General features: G+C 45.3%; 1 protein-coding gene across 2 annotated transcripts in view; it reads right to left on the reverse strand.

Moving 5' to 3' along the window:
• ERBB4 (erb-b2 receptor tyrosine kinase 4) overlaps positions 1-14,729 on the reverse strand; it is a gene marked incomplete at both ends in the record, with an annotated part of 1,101,913 nt that overhangs the window by 366,302 nt on the left and 720,882 nt on the right. The gene's annotated exons all lie outside the window — the stretch shown is intronic.

Below are 14,729 nucleotides of genomic sequence, written 5' to 3' on the forward strand. Positions count from 1 at the left end.
GACTTTAGAACCTTCTTAGGGTCCCCAGCAGAGTGACGTCTAACTTGGAACTCTTCTTGGATTTCTTATTTTTCTTTTTCAGCAGTATTGTGCTTTTATAATCACATTTTTCAAAATTTCTCAAGCTTTTCCTCTTTAAGATTTTCATCCATGGTATTCTTTCAAGTTCTAAATTTGTTGAAATCAGCTCTTTTAAAGTCTAAGACACTAGTTTGATTTTGTTCTATTGCCTGTGTCTGCATTATATTGAATTTGCTCTCCCCCAAAGTACCTTCAATTTCAACCCCCTCTATCATTTCATCCCTGTTAGTATGAAGTCTAGTATATCTGACCTAGTTCCCTCCCCTATCTTTTGGGTGACAAAGTTGTCAGCTAGGCTCATAAGGAACCTGTTCAATCTCCCATGTGATACAAAGTTTGTTTCCCAGTTTATGTCAGAATAGTTAAAGTCCCCCATACTATTATGGTGTGCTTCTTACATACATTGATTAACAGATTAACAAAAAGTTAATCTATTTCTTCTGCTTGCTTCAGTGGCCTCTAGTATACATCTATGGCAATGTCATTCTCCCTCCCCCACCCCTTTTATTTTTACCTCTATGCATTCAAGAAGGCTTTTGTCCTTCATTTTATGCAATTTTATAGGGGTGCAATGTTTTTGTACAAATAATGCAACTCCACCTCCTCTTTTGTTAGGCCTGTTTCAGGAGGAGGAGGAGGAGGAGGAGGAGGAGGAGGAGGAGGAGGAGGAGGAGGAGGAGGAGGATTGTAATTTACAGATAAAGTGATGGGACAGGTCAATATTTAAATACCTGCAATTTTGAGCTAGATAAGATTCTGACTGACTCAGCCATCCCTAATTTGAAGTACTACTTTGTCCTGCTTCATTAGAAAAATAATATCTGAATTAGACACTTCAGTACACATTGAAACATAATTAAAGTAGTATTTTCAGAAAACCAAAATGGCAAATGAATTTCACCTCCTCAAATGCACCCCAGTACAAAAAGAGACAGTGAAAAGTGTGTGAAACCAAACAACCATCAAAGAGCACCATATGATATGTACAGTATATGAAAGACACATGAATACAAATATGGGCAATGCTTTGAACTGGGATAGATCTTTTAAAAAAATATGCTACCAACAATTCATTTCCAAGGAAGCTAATTATTTCCAAGCCTGTTCTAAGTCAAGCAAAGAGAAATTTATATTATGGCTGTATTGTGAGAAGCAGCTCTGACAATACTCAAGACCAAGAAGTACCTCTTGCCAGCAAACAGCCACAGGGAATTTTGGCATGGCTACTTATTAAAACAGTTCTGAAAACACTGGTCTACCACTGAAATTAAGTCTATGAAATTTAATAGTGAAATTCACATTCTCACTTGCTACCCTTCAGCACTCTCTGATGCCATCAGTAATTCTTCAACATCTTCAAATTAAAAAATGTAATTGTGTTAGCTCTTTGTAGCAGACATAATGAAGCCTTCTGGCACCTTAAAGCCTAACAGACTGTCTACCTATGGGTATGTATAGTATCTGCACAGGAGATATCTTATAATACAGTCTTACATTACCAAATAGATGTCCATGCCCTTCAGTAGACATCTGCTGTTGGCTTCCCCTCTCAACCCACCCCCAAGTATGAAGAAATGAATCAACAAATTCTCTTTTATTTCAAGAATTAAACTTTAGCAAGAAACCAAAGATAAGTGCAGGACCCGAAAAGGTAGAAGAAAATGAAAAATGGATTATCACACATCACTGACTGCCAGAGCAGTCGGCATCTATTTGGTCCTATTGCCGGTTACAAATATTCCCACACCCTAGATATAACTGACAATTAATTGACTTATTTCCTTGGTCTTGACTGACTACTGTGTTTATAACAAGCTATGCCTGAATTCATCTGTGTAAATTCCAAAATAATAATTCTCATTTCGGAGGAGGACCTTGTATTGATACATGAGAAAAGGAACTACAAACTGGACTGTTTTTTCATTCACATTGATGGAATTTGACAGACAGGTCCAAACAGATGTATCTATCAAGATGATAAGGAACCAAGTGAGTCAGGAAAGGGGTCATATCTGCAACACTGAAATTCTAGGACTGACAAATTAAATCAATATAAAGATGGGCATTTACGTTTTAGAGATAGAACAGACTCTTCTTTATAAGATGGCCCAGTTTATATAGAAAAAAGTGTGTTCTATTTGCAAATGGCTAACATGTTATACTTCTATTTAAAACACTTGCATAGATGACCAGAGCCTGGAATATTCTGCGAGTAGGTGAGTGCCTATCCATTTGTGGCTTGCAGCTGAAATTAGCTAGGTCGCTATAGTATCTCTGAATGGTTAGATATGGCATATAGATAAATAAATGATAGTTTGCTGCTGTCTGTGCACCTTTAAGGTCATAATCTCCTGTTCTTAAAGCATGAGACTTGATTTTACAGGCATACACCAAATAAGAACAAAAAAAAAAGAATTACAGGGAAAAAATGTGACTGCTTCCTGCTTTTTGATTGTTGTTATAAGAGTCCTCAATCTGATTGCTTACTTAATTCAGATTACTTGATTTTTTCCCCTAGACTTCCAATAATAGATAGGTTTCAGAACATGGACATGTTCCCACTATAAGATTATGTACCCAAGCTTGTACCCATTTTAACTGATTTTTAACAACCTCTAATATAACCAATAAAAGTGCGATTTTGTAGTATCTATTATAACAAAAGACTATGTAAACAGAGAAAGAAAGGAATACATTGGAGTAAATGCTTAATTTGGAAGCTAATTTGCCTGAAAACATTGCATTCAAAAATCCACTTTTCTTTTAGAACAGCCAAATAACAATTTGATTAAAGATATAGGAAGACACCGATTTATTTGGGTTATGGTTAGGATTCTGGAAAAGAAGCATAGATGATTTTGAACGAATTAAAGCTATGTTAACAAAACTTGACTATGTGATGCACTAATCAAACAGGTGGTAAGGAAGAAGAGGAACTTATTTATTTATTTATTTATTTATTTATTTATTTATTTATTTATTTATTTATTTATTTATTTATTTATTTAATTTGTATACCGCCCTTCTTCCGAAGGACTCAGGGCGGTGAACAGGGCAATAAATACCAAAAATACAGAATACAAAAATTAAAAACAGATTAAACCATAGTGCCCAAATACAATAAATAAATTACTTAAAAACAGTAGGAGCGAAGGTCGGGAGCCATCCGGAGCTCAACCGGTAAATGGTTCCAAAGGTCAGGCACACCCACAGAGAACGCCCTCCCCCTGGGGGCCATCAGTCGGTATTCTCTGACCGGTGGCACCCTGAGGAGGCCCTCTCTGTGGGAGCGCACTGGGCGAAGGGAAGTTGACGCCGGCCGCAGGTGCTCCCTTAGGTACTCCGGACCCACGCCACGTAGGGCTTTATAGGTCATTACCAGCACCTTGAATCTCACCCGGAAGGCAACTGGAAGCCAATGCAGCTCACGGAGCAGAGGTGTAACATGGGAGTATCGGGAGACCCCCAACACAACTCGCGCAGCTGCATTCTGCACCAGTTGGAGCCTCTGAGTGGTCCTCAAGGGCAGCCCCATGTAGAGAGCGTTGCAGTAGTCTAACCGAGAGGTCACGAGCGCATAAGTGACTGTACGCAAGACATCCCGGTCTAGATAGGGCCGCAACTGGTGCACCAGGCGAACCTGGGCGAAGGCCCCCCTAGTCACAGTTACTACATGCTCTTCTAAAGAAAGCTGGGAATCTAGGAGGACTCCCAAGTTGCGAGCCCTATCTACAGGGGGTAATAACTCACCCCCCATAGTAAGAGATGGAATGATCTGAGTTTCCCGAGATGCCGGCACACACAGCCACTCAGTCTTGTCAGGGATGAGACGAAGCCTGTTCCTCCCCATCCAGACCCGGACCGCCTCCAGGCAATGGGAAATCACGTCAAGGGCATCACTGGGGTGGTTTGGGGTTGAAATGAAAAGCTGGGTATCATCAGCATACTGATGATACCCAACTCCAAAACCACGAATGATCTCACCCAGAGGCTTCATATAGATGTTGAACAGGAGAGGCGAGAGGACCAACCCCTGAGGAACTCCGCAAATGAGAGGCCTTGAGGTCGACCTCTGTCCCCCTGCTAACACCGACTGCGAGCATCCCAGGAAGTAGGAGGAGAACCACTGAAGGACCATGCCTCCCACTCCCAATCCCCTGAGACACCGCAGCAAGATACCATGGTCGATGGTATCAAAAGCCGCTGAGAGGTCTAATAGGACTAGGACAGAGGAACAACCCCTGTCCCAAGCCCTCCAGAGATCATTCACCAGAGCGACCAATGCCATCTCTGTGCTGTACCCGGGCCTGAAACCTGACTGGTACAGGTCCAGATAGTCAGCTTCCTCCAGGACCAAAGGGAGCTGATGCGCCACCACGATCTCAACAACCTTCGCAAGAAAGTGAAGGTTGGAGACCGGATGGAAGTTGTTTAATACAGCTGGGTCCAAGGCAGGCTTCTTGAGGAGAGGTCTCACCACCGCTGCCTTCAAGGCAGCGGGGAAGCTACCTTCACTCAAGGAAGCAGTTATTACCGCCTGGAGCCAGCCTCGTGTCCCCTCTCAAGCCGCATAAACCAGCCAGGAAGGGCACGGGTCCAATAAACACGTGGTGGAGCTCAGCTTCCCCATGATCCTGTCCACTTCCTCCAGGGTAACAGGATCGAACTCCTCCCAGATAACATCGACAAGACCGCCCATGTCCTGATCGTCAGACTCTGCCCAGTCGGAGTCCAAACCGGTCCGAATCCGAGCATTTTTGTCCGACAGATATTGGCTAAACTCCCCGGCACAACCCTGCAAGGGCTGCTCCCTCACCTCCTAATTAAGGAGGGAGCGGGTCACCCTAAACAGGGCGGCCAGGCGGTTATCTGTGGACGTGATGAGGGTAGCAAAGTAGTTAGACCTTGCCATCCTCATCGCCGCGAGATAAGACCTTGTAAAGGACCTTGCTTCGTGATCGGTCAGATTCAGACCGGCTGGATCTCCAACAGCTCTCTAGACCCGTCTCTGATGCTTCATCTCCCAGAGCTCCGTGGAGAACCATGGAGCCCACTGGGATCTGCACCGGGTCAGGGGCCACAAGGGTACAACTCGGTCGAGTGCCTCTGTGGCTGCCCTTTCCCAGGCTTCCACTAAGGCATCGGCCGAGCTGTGAGCAGAGGAGGCAGGTGGGGACCCCAGCGCTGCCTGGAACCTCTCAGGGTCCATTAAGTGCCTGGGGCGGAACCATCTCATTGGTTCAACAGCCCTACGATGGGGAGTGGCAAAACGGAAGACCAGCCGCAGGAGATGATGATCAGTCCATGACAGGGGCATAACAATTGGAGAACCCCCACCAAGATCATCTAACCACCGTCCAGGTAGAAAAAACAAATCGAGCGTGTGGCCCCCCACATGAGTCGGGCCCTGAATTACTTGCGTCAGGTCCATGGCCATCATGGAAGCCATGAACTCCCGAGCTAACTCAGATGATTCTCCCAGGGATGGTAGATTAAAGTCACCCAAAACCATAAATTTGGGGAACTCAATCACCAGCCCTGAGAGGATATCGAGAAGCTCAGGCAGGGCTGCTGCTGTGCGACTAGGTGAAAGGTACACCAGAAGCAAGCCCAACTGAGCCCTAGGGCCACATCTCAGGAGGAGGGATTCACACCCAGCTATTTGGACAACGGTGGCCTCCTGCGGACAAAGGGTCTCCCTCATAACTACCGCCACTCCCCTGCCCCTACCCTGAGCCCGAGGCCGGTGTAGCACCAGCCAGATGTCGATACAGCCCTCTGTTCATACACCTGCTGCCATTCCCTAATGTCGTGGGAATAGGTAATCCCACAACCCGCTCTGGAGCCCCGGAGGCAACCAACCCTAGCTCGCCCCCGTGTGATCAATCCCGGACCTGGCCTGAACAACAGTTGGTGGATTCCCTCCAGTTTCCAACCAACCATGAAATCCCTCCCCCCTCCCTAACCCCACAAAAATTAGCTAAAAAATTAACCAGGGGCCTCTTATTAAATTTGTACCGGAGGCCCCTGTCCCTGCCCAACCATCTCTCAGGGTCCCAGCAATTGGGCCCTTCATCAAGAGGAAGAATGGAAAAAGAGGCGGGTTGCACCCAGGAAGGGGGGGCACCCCTGAGGGCGAACAAAACCGTGCTGGTATAGCTAAGGCGAGACATGATTATAAAAAGAGATCCAGCAAAAAGGCAATCCCTAGATCCCTTAGACACAAAACAGGTTGTATAGAAAATAAACATGGGGTAGATTTCAATAGAATAGAGATGGAAGGAACCTTGGAGTTCTTCTATAGCACCCTGCTCAAGCAAGAGGACCTATACCATCTCAGACAAATGACTGTCTAGCCCTGTAGTGGTGAACCTATGGCACGCATGCCACAGGTGGCACACAGAGCCCTCTCTGTGGGCACACATGGCATCGCCCCAGTCCTAGGCCTTCAGCTGGGTTTTATAAAACCTTTTCACTTTAGGCCTCTGGTGCCTTGTGCCAAAAAAAAGGTTCAATCAATCAATCAATTTCAACTTCTCATGGGAAAAAAAATCTCAAAAAGGTGGAATAGATTGAACTTTTTAGTCCCACCCAGTCTGTTGTTACCACCGCAACCATGCCCACCCAATGGGCCATGCCACCAAATTGGCCACACCTACCCAATGGGCCACATCCACCTGGCACCCAATGATACATAAGTAGGTTTTCGGTTGCAGTTTGGACACTCGGTCTCTAAAAGGTTCACCATCACTGGTCTAGCCTCTTCTTCAAACTCTCCAGTGATGGAGCACCCACAATTTCTGGAAGCAAGCTGTTCCAGTAATTGTCCTCACTGTCAGGAAATTGTTCCTTAATTCCAAGTTGCTTCTCTCTTTGAAAAGTTTCCAACCATTGTTTCTTGTCCTGCCCTCTGAAGCTTTGGTGAATAACCTGACCCCCTCTTCTCTGTGGCAGCCTCTCAAATACTGGAATATTGCTATCATGTCTCCCCTATTTCTTCTTTTCTTTAGACTAGCAAAACCCAAGTCCTGCAGCCATTATCTGTATGTTTTAGTCTACAGGCCTTTGATTATCTTAGTTGCTCTTCTCTGAATTTTTCCCCAAACTCTCAACATCTTTTTTGTGATATGGTGACCAAAATTGGCTGCAGTATTCCAGGTCTGGTCTTACTAGAGCTTTATAAAGTGGTACTAATACTTCACATGATCTTGATTCTATGCCTCTGCTTATACAACCTAGGATTGTATTAGCTTTTTTCCTGAAGGCAGGACAAGAACAATGGATGGAAACTAATCAAAGAGAGAAGCAACCTAGAACTAAGGAGATATGTCCTGACAGTTAGAATAAATAATCAGTGGATCAGTTGCCTCCAGAAGTTGTGAATGCTCCAACTCTTTTAAGAAGAGAAAGGCCAGGCATTTGTCTGAAATGGTATAGGGCTTCCTGCCTGAGCAGGGGGTTGCACTAGAAAACATCCAAGGTCCCTTCCAACTCTGATACTTCCAAAATACTTCAGTGTTCTGTAATATTTTCTATTTTCCTTGCTGACTTCCTCTATTCCAGTTTCCCTTAGCATAACCAAAACTGTTATTTAATTTCCTACCCCTTCTCATTCCATTTAGTATATAATATTGTGATCTTAAGTTGAAGTGTTTCCCATCTGCTGTGGCAGACCTCAATTCATCTCATCTCCAAATATATGCAAGCCTGAGTCTACAGGATACTCTGTGGATGCCACAGATCACTGGTTATCATGTTTTGTTATGACAAATGCTGTGTGACAGCTGTCACACTATTGCTCATTTTCTATCTAACCCATTCTTCCTATTACATGTCAACATATTTTGTCTTCCGTATTTCCAGACCTTCATTTGTTTGTGATATGTTTGTGTTTATTTTCAAAGTATCCTGTTAGTTATTGTTGCTGTTGTTTTTAAAATAATGTGATACCTAGCATTAGACACAATGCTGCATAAATTATGATACTATTCCGCCTTTCCAGAACAGAACAGAACCAAATTCTTTATTGGCCAACTGTGATTGGACACACAAAGAATTTGTCTCCAGTGCATAAGCTCTCAGTGTATATACAAAGAACAAAGTGATAAGGCATAGATCACAAATCATAAGATACAAACAACAAGTGATAAATCGTAAGATACCAATAGAAGATGGTACTAGGAAAGATGAGAAGGTGAGAAAGAAGAGAAGGTGACAAGGATAATAATCAAAATGTAGCCCTGCTACATCTTTAGGCATGAGAAGAGTTGTGTGTGAGTTAGGTGTTTAGGTGGGTGATGGCATGGGGAAAGAATCTATCTTTGTGTCTAGTTGCTTTGGCATGCAATGCCCTATAGCAGCGACCCGAGGGGAGGAGTTGAAACAGTTTATGTCCAAAATGTGAGGGGTCTATAGATATTTTCTTGGCCCTCTTTTTGGTTTGTGCAATATACAGATCCTCAATGGAAGGCAGGCTGATTGCAATTGTTTTTTAATAGAAAAAAACCAAAATGTTTTTATTAAGAGAAATAAAGTTGTTATGTCATCAATTCTTGAGCAGAAAAGGATAACAAGGATCTGGTGCAATACTGGTGGCAGACGATTTATGGGCCTTCCAAGAAACATTGATTCTCCATAGTTAAAAATAAATTGGTGTATTAAATGAACTCTTGGTCTGATTTACCTGGGTTCTTACATGTTTACATGTAGTAGACCAAAAGCTGTGATACTTCAGATAATAATCTATTTACACCCCTAAATTGGCATATACTGTATTGACTATGCCAAGTTCAGCATAGTGTGTAATTCATAGGAATGGCCAGTTCTTGCTTAAGACTTTCCTACTGTCAAACTTCTCTTGAAGTAGTGTTTTGATTAAGCACAGTACAATAATTAAAGTATACCTACATACTGATACTTCGGAAAAAGTGTTTTGGGAGAACTGGGTAACAGCATTGAAATCTATTTTTGGCTCACCCTTCTAAAGGAAGAATAATATTTTATTGTCTTGAGTTTCAAACGTTGCACCCTATATTGAACATAAGTTTAAATTTGAAATAATAACATCCTTATCTCTATTGCCTTCTAAGTAGAGAGAATATCTGCTTGTTGATTGGGATAATTAATTAACTAACTGTAAAATGTACTTATTTTAACACAATAGTAGGGGTCAGACAGATAAAACTGAATTTTGAAAAAGGCAACATGTAAAAAAATGTTAAGAGTACATTTAAGGGAAACTCTTGGACATTAAAGAACATTTAACACATATACAGTTCAGAGAGGTTCCATGCATAGCAGTTACAAAAATTACAATGTATTAAAATATGTTTAAAAGAAATTAAAAGCACAGCACATTTATTAGATAAGTCCTTCACAGATTAAACTTCAGAAAATCTGATGTCTATGCATTTTCTTACTTATTCTTCAACTTCTGCAATTCTACATTTTGAGAACCTAATTAGCTGACAGCTTGCTCTAGAATACTAATAGAATGGCTAATTTGCTGAGACAAATATTTTGTATCAAAATATTATAATTAGACTTGAAAAGTTATTGATATACTTACAGATAAGTAAGCACAGAATTAAAATTTGGAACTAATAGTAATGGCAGCTGAGGTACCCCCAAACTAACAAACTTTGAAATAGAATAAAGTAATAATTAAAAAATAGGGAAATCATGCAGACATCTAGTAAAGAAAGAAGAACATGTCTGAAAATCCTTCCATCTTCTACTATACAGTATTTACAAGGCTGGGCTTAGATAGGGGCCTCGAGTTAAGACATGCTAAGAGGCCCCTGATAAAAATTTTTAGCCGGTTATTTTAAGAAGTTAGGGAGGGGGTGGGAGGGGGGGGTAGGGAGGGAATCTTTAACCGGCACTCAGTCTGGTCCTGTTAGAGGTCCTGACGGGACGGGGTCTGGGGAGGTGGCTGCTGGTTCTGGGAATGTGGGGGTGGGGCTTCAAATCCCCATGGCGATAGGGAATGGCAGCAGGTGTTTGCGCGGAGGGCCATATCAACATCTGGGATCGCGCCCCCGCTATCTCCGAGCGGTGGCGCGCTCCGACCCTCCGGTTAGCACCCTCTTACCCGGGGATGAGGGTGATCAGGCCCCTGAGCTCAGGTTGGTCTATTTTAACGCTAGATCCATAGTTAACAAAGCTCCCCTCATCCGTGATCTGATCGAGGAGGAATGTGCGGATCTAGCGTGCATCACGGAAACTTGGTTGGGTTCGGAGGGAGGGGTGCCTCTCACCGAGTTATGCCCGCCAGGTTTCCGGGTGCTGCACCAGCCACGGGCTCAGGGCAGGGGTGGTGGGGTGGCAGTGGTTATTCGGGAGACCTTGTGTCCCCGGGAGGCCACCATTGTCTAGATGGCCGGGAGTGAATCCCTCCTCTTGAGATGTGGTCCTCGGGTTCAGTTGGGCTTGTTGCTCACATACCTGGCGCCCAGCTGTGTGGCAACAGCCCTGCCTGAGCTGCTCGACACACTCTCAGGGTTGGCGGTGGAGTTCCCCAGGCTTATAGTCCTGGGTGACTTCAACCTGCCATCACTGGGGGGGTCGTCGGAGTTAGCTCAGGAGTTCATGGCTTCCATGACAGCCATGGGCCTGACCCAGGTTATTGAGGGCCCTACTCACGAGGGGGATCATACTCTCGACCTGGTGTTCCTGTCTGGACAGTGGTTGGATGATCTGGGAGGGGGTTCTCCATCTATCACCCCTCTGTCATGGTCAGATCATTACCTCCTGAGGCTGGTTTTCCGTCATGCCATCCCCCGCCGCTGGGCGGCAGAACCGACCAGGTGGTTCTGCCCCAGGCGCCTAATGGACCCGGACTGGTTCCAGAGGGCGCTTGGGCCGATACCTATCACCCTTACCCACAGCCCAGTCGATGCTCTGGTGGAGGCCTGGGAAACGGCTGCCACCAGGGCACTCGACTGCGTTGTACCCATGCGACCTCTGACTCGGCGCAGATCCCGTTGGGCCCCATGGTTCTCTGTGGAGCTCCGGGAGATGAAGCGTCGGAGACGAGGTCTAGAGAGCGGTTGGAGATCCAGCTGATCCGAATCCAACCAATTGCAGTTAAGAACCTTTATAAGGTCTTATCTTGCGACGATAAGGATGGCGAAGTCTAACTACTTTGCCGCCCTTGTCGCATCCGCAGATAATCGCCCGGCCGCCCTGTTTAGGGTGACTCGCTCCCTCCTTAACCAGGAGGTGAGAGAGGATCCCTTGCAGGGACGAGCCGAGGAGTTTAGTCATCATCTGGCGGACAAAATCGCTCGGATCCGGACCGGCCTGGACTCTGACTGGGCAGAGTCTGATGTGGAGGAATCAGGCGGTCTTGAGCATGTTATCTGGACTGAGTTCGACCCTGTTTCCCCTGATGATGTGGACAGGATCATGAGGAGACTGAGCTCCACCACCTGTTTGTTGGATCCGTGCCCCTCCTGGCTAGCTTATGCGGCTCGGGAGGGAACACGAGGCTGGTTCCATGCAGTAATAACTGCTTCTTTGAAGGAGGGTGTCTTCCCTGCTGCCTTGAAGGAGGCGGTGGTGAGACCCCTCCTCAAGAAGCCTGCTTTGGACCCGGCTGTTTTAAACAACTATCATCCAGTCTCCAACCTTCGCTTTCTGGCAAAGGTTGTTGAGAGTGTGGTGGCGCATCAGCTCCCTCTGTTCCTGGAGGAAACTGATTATCTGGACCCGTACCAATCGGGCTTCAGGCCCGGACACAGCACGGAGACGGCATTGGTCGCACTGGTGAATGATCTCTGGAGGGCTAGGGACAGGGGTTGCTCCTCTGTCCTGGTCCTATTAGATCTCTCAGCGGCTTTCGATACCATCGACCATGGTATCCTGCTGCGGCGTCTCAGGGGGTTGGGAGTGGGAGGCACCATTCTACGGTGGTTCTCCTCCTACCTCCGGGGCCGCTCGCAGTCGGTGTTGACAGGAGGGCAGAGATCTGCCCCGAGGTCTCTCATTTGTGGAGTTCCTCAGGGGTCGGTTCTCTCACCTCTCCTGTTCAACATCTACATGAAGCCGCTGGGCGAGATCATTCATGGTTTTGGGGTGGGGTATCACCAGTATGCTGATGATACCCAACTTTTTCTTTCCACCCCGAACCAACCCAGTGATGCCCTCTCCGTGATGTCCCGGTGCCTGGAGGCGGTTCAGGTCTGGATGGGGAGAAACAGGCTTCGTCTCAATCCCGCCAAGACTGAGTGGCTGTGCATATCGGCGTCTCGGGTTAACCATGTTATTCCACCTCTAATGATGGGGGGTGAGGTGTTACCCCCCGTTGATAGGGCTCGCAACTTGGGCGTCCTCCTGGATTCACGGCTCAATTTTGAAGATCACATAGGAGCCGTGACCAGGGGGGCTTTTGCACAGGTTCGCCTGGTGCACCAGTTGCGTCCCTATCTGGACCGAGACGCCCTACGCACAGTCACTCATGTGCTTGTGACCTCCCGTTTGGACTACTGTAACGCTCTCTACATGGGGCTGCCCTTGAAGACCACTCGGAGGCTTCAACTGGTGCAGAATGCGGCCGCGCGAGTTGTAATGGGGGTTTCCCGATACTCCCATGTAACACCTCTACTCCGCGAGCTGCATTGGCTTCCGGTTGCCCTCCGGGTGAAATTCAAGGTGCTGGTTATCACCTATAAAGCCCTACATGGCCTGGGTCCGGGATATTTGAGGGAACACCTGCTGCCGGCATCAAACGCCCTTCGCCCAGTGCGCTCCCACAGGGAGGGTCTGCTCAGGGTTCCGCCGGTGAGAGATTGCCGGCGGGTGACACCCAGGGATAGGGCCTTCTCTGTGGGAGCGCCTGCCCTCTGGAACCAGCTGCCGGTGGAGCTGAGGACTGCCCCCGACCTCCGATCATTCCGCCGGGGCCTGAAGACCTGGCTCTTCGAGCTCTCGGTCCCAGGCTGAGGAGAAAATTTTAACTGGGGTTTTTAAATGTACAGGGTGAATTTAATATATTTTAACTGGTTTTTAACTTTTGTATGTTTTGATTTTTAATTCCCTGTAAACCGCCCTGAGTCCTCAGGGAAAGGGCGGTATATAAATATAATAAAATAAATAATAAAATAAATAAATAAGTATTTTTTACCATTTCTTCAATCACACATTTTCTTCAGTAAAAGAAAAGTGAATGGCCACAAAAGACACAGGGAGCTGAATGCACACCTGAAAGAACTCCCTGGAAGAATGGTACAGTCCTACCATGGTTTTTTTACGGTCTTTATTTCTTGTTGCTTCCTTAAATGAAAATTGGACAGACATGTAGAGTAGCTTAACAGCTCACACCACTTAGAATAAAAAAATCTAATTTACTAGTTTCCATTTTATATTATATTTTCTGGCTCATGTGCAGGATGATGATGATGATGATGATGATGATGATGATGATGATGATGATGATGATGATGATTTCAATAATGTTTATGCTAAATAGTATAGAATATAACTGGAAAAAGAACCCTTCCTAAAACTAAAATGAAGATTCTTCTGGAATCATAAAATTATAGTGCAGGAAGGAATATTACAGTCTTTTAGTCCAATCCCCTGTGCATGGCAGGAGTCCTTATACTATCCCAGATAAATAAATTTCCAATCTTTTCTTGAAAACCTCCAGTGATGGAGCATGCACAAGTCCAGGAGGCAAGCTCTTCCCTTGGTTAACTGAGCTCACTGTCCAGAAAATTTCTCCTTAGTTCCAGGTAGGGTCTCTCTTTAATAAGCTTCCACCCATTACTTCTTGTCCTACTCTCAAGTGCTTTGGATAATAAATCAACCTCCTCTTCTCTGTGACTGCCCCTCAAGTACTGGAAGACAGCTATCATGTCAACAATAATCCTTCTTTTCAATAGGCTTGACTTATCTAGTTAATTATTCTCACTGTCAGGAAATTTCTCCTTAATTCTAGGTTGGTTCTCTCCTTGATTAGTTTCCATCCATTTTTTCTTCCCTTCCCTTCTGGTACTTTGGAAAATTGGTTGATCCCCTCTTTTTGTAGGAGCCCCTCATATATTGGAAAACTGCTTACCTCCCTCACAATATTATTGAGTACTATATACTGCACTCATAGCAGTTCGAAAGCACGTAAAAATGCAAGTAGAAAAATAGGGACCACTACGGTGGGAAGGTAACAGCGTTCCATGCACCTTTGGTGTGAGGCCACACTTGAAGTACTGTTCTTCTAAGACCTGACTCAACAATTACCAACAAACATCTTTTTCCCCCCTTTGGGAAAGTCTGAGCTACTGGAACACTTGAAGGAGACCCTTTTCCTGGTGTTTGCATGGTTTCTTCCAGGAGGAGATTACGAAAATGATTGTTGTGAGACAGTTTTCTCATTTTTCCCCCCACAAATAATTTGTTGCCAATGGTCTTGCGGTTCATTTTTCCTTCTGGCTGTTTCTTCATAGCTGGGCTCAGTTTAGATCCAGACCTTTTGGGGTTATTTTTTCTTGGTAGTTGTTTGGATGCAGACCTCTGCCTTTACTGAGAGTTCTTTGTGTTCATGGATGAGTACCATAGTGCCAGTAGTTAGGCATGCCTCTAGGGCCTAAGCTCTCTGAAACGGAGATGAGCACTGCCCCCTATAGTTGGCAACAACTGGCAGAGTAAAA

Source organism: Vipera ursinii (genome assembly GCF_947247035.1).
Source record: "Vipera ursinii genome assembly, chromosome: 1".
NCBI classification, from domain to species: Eukaryota; Metazoa; Chordata; class Lepidosauria; order Squamata; family Viperidae; genus Vipera; species Vipera ursinii.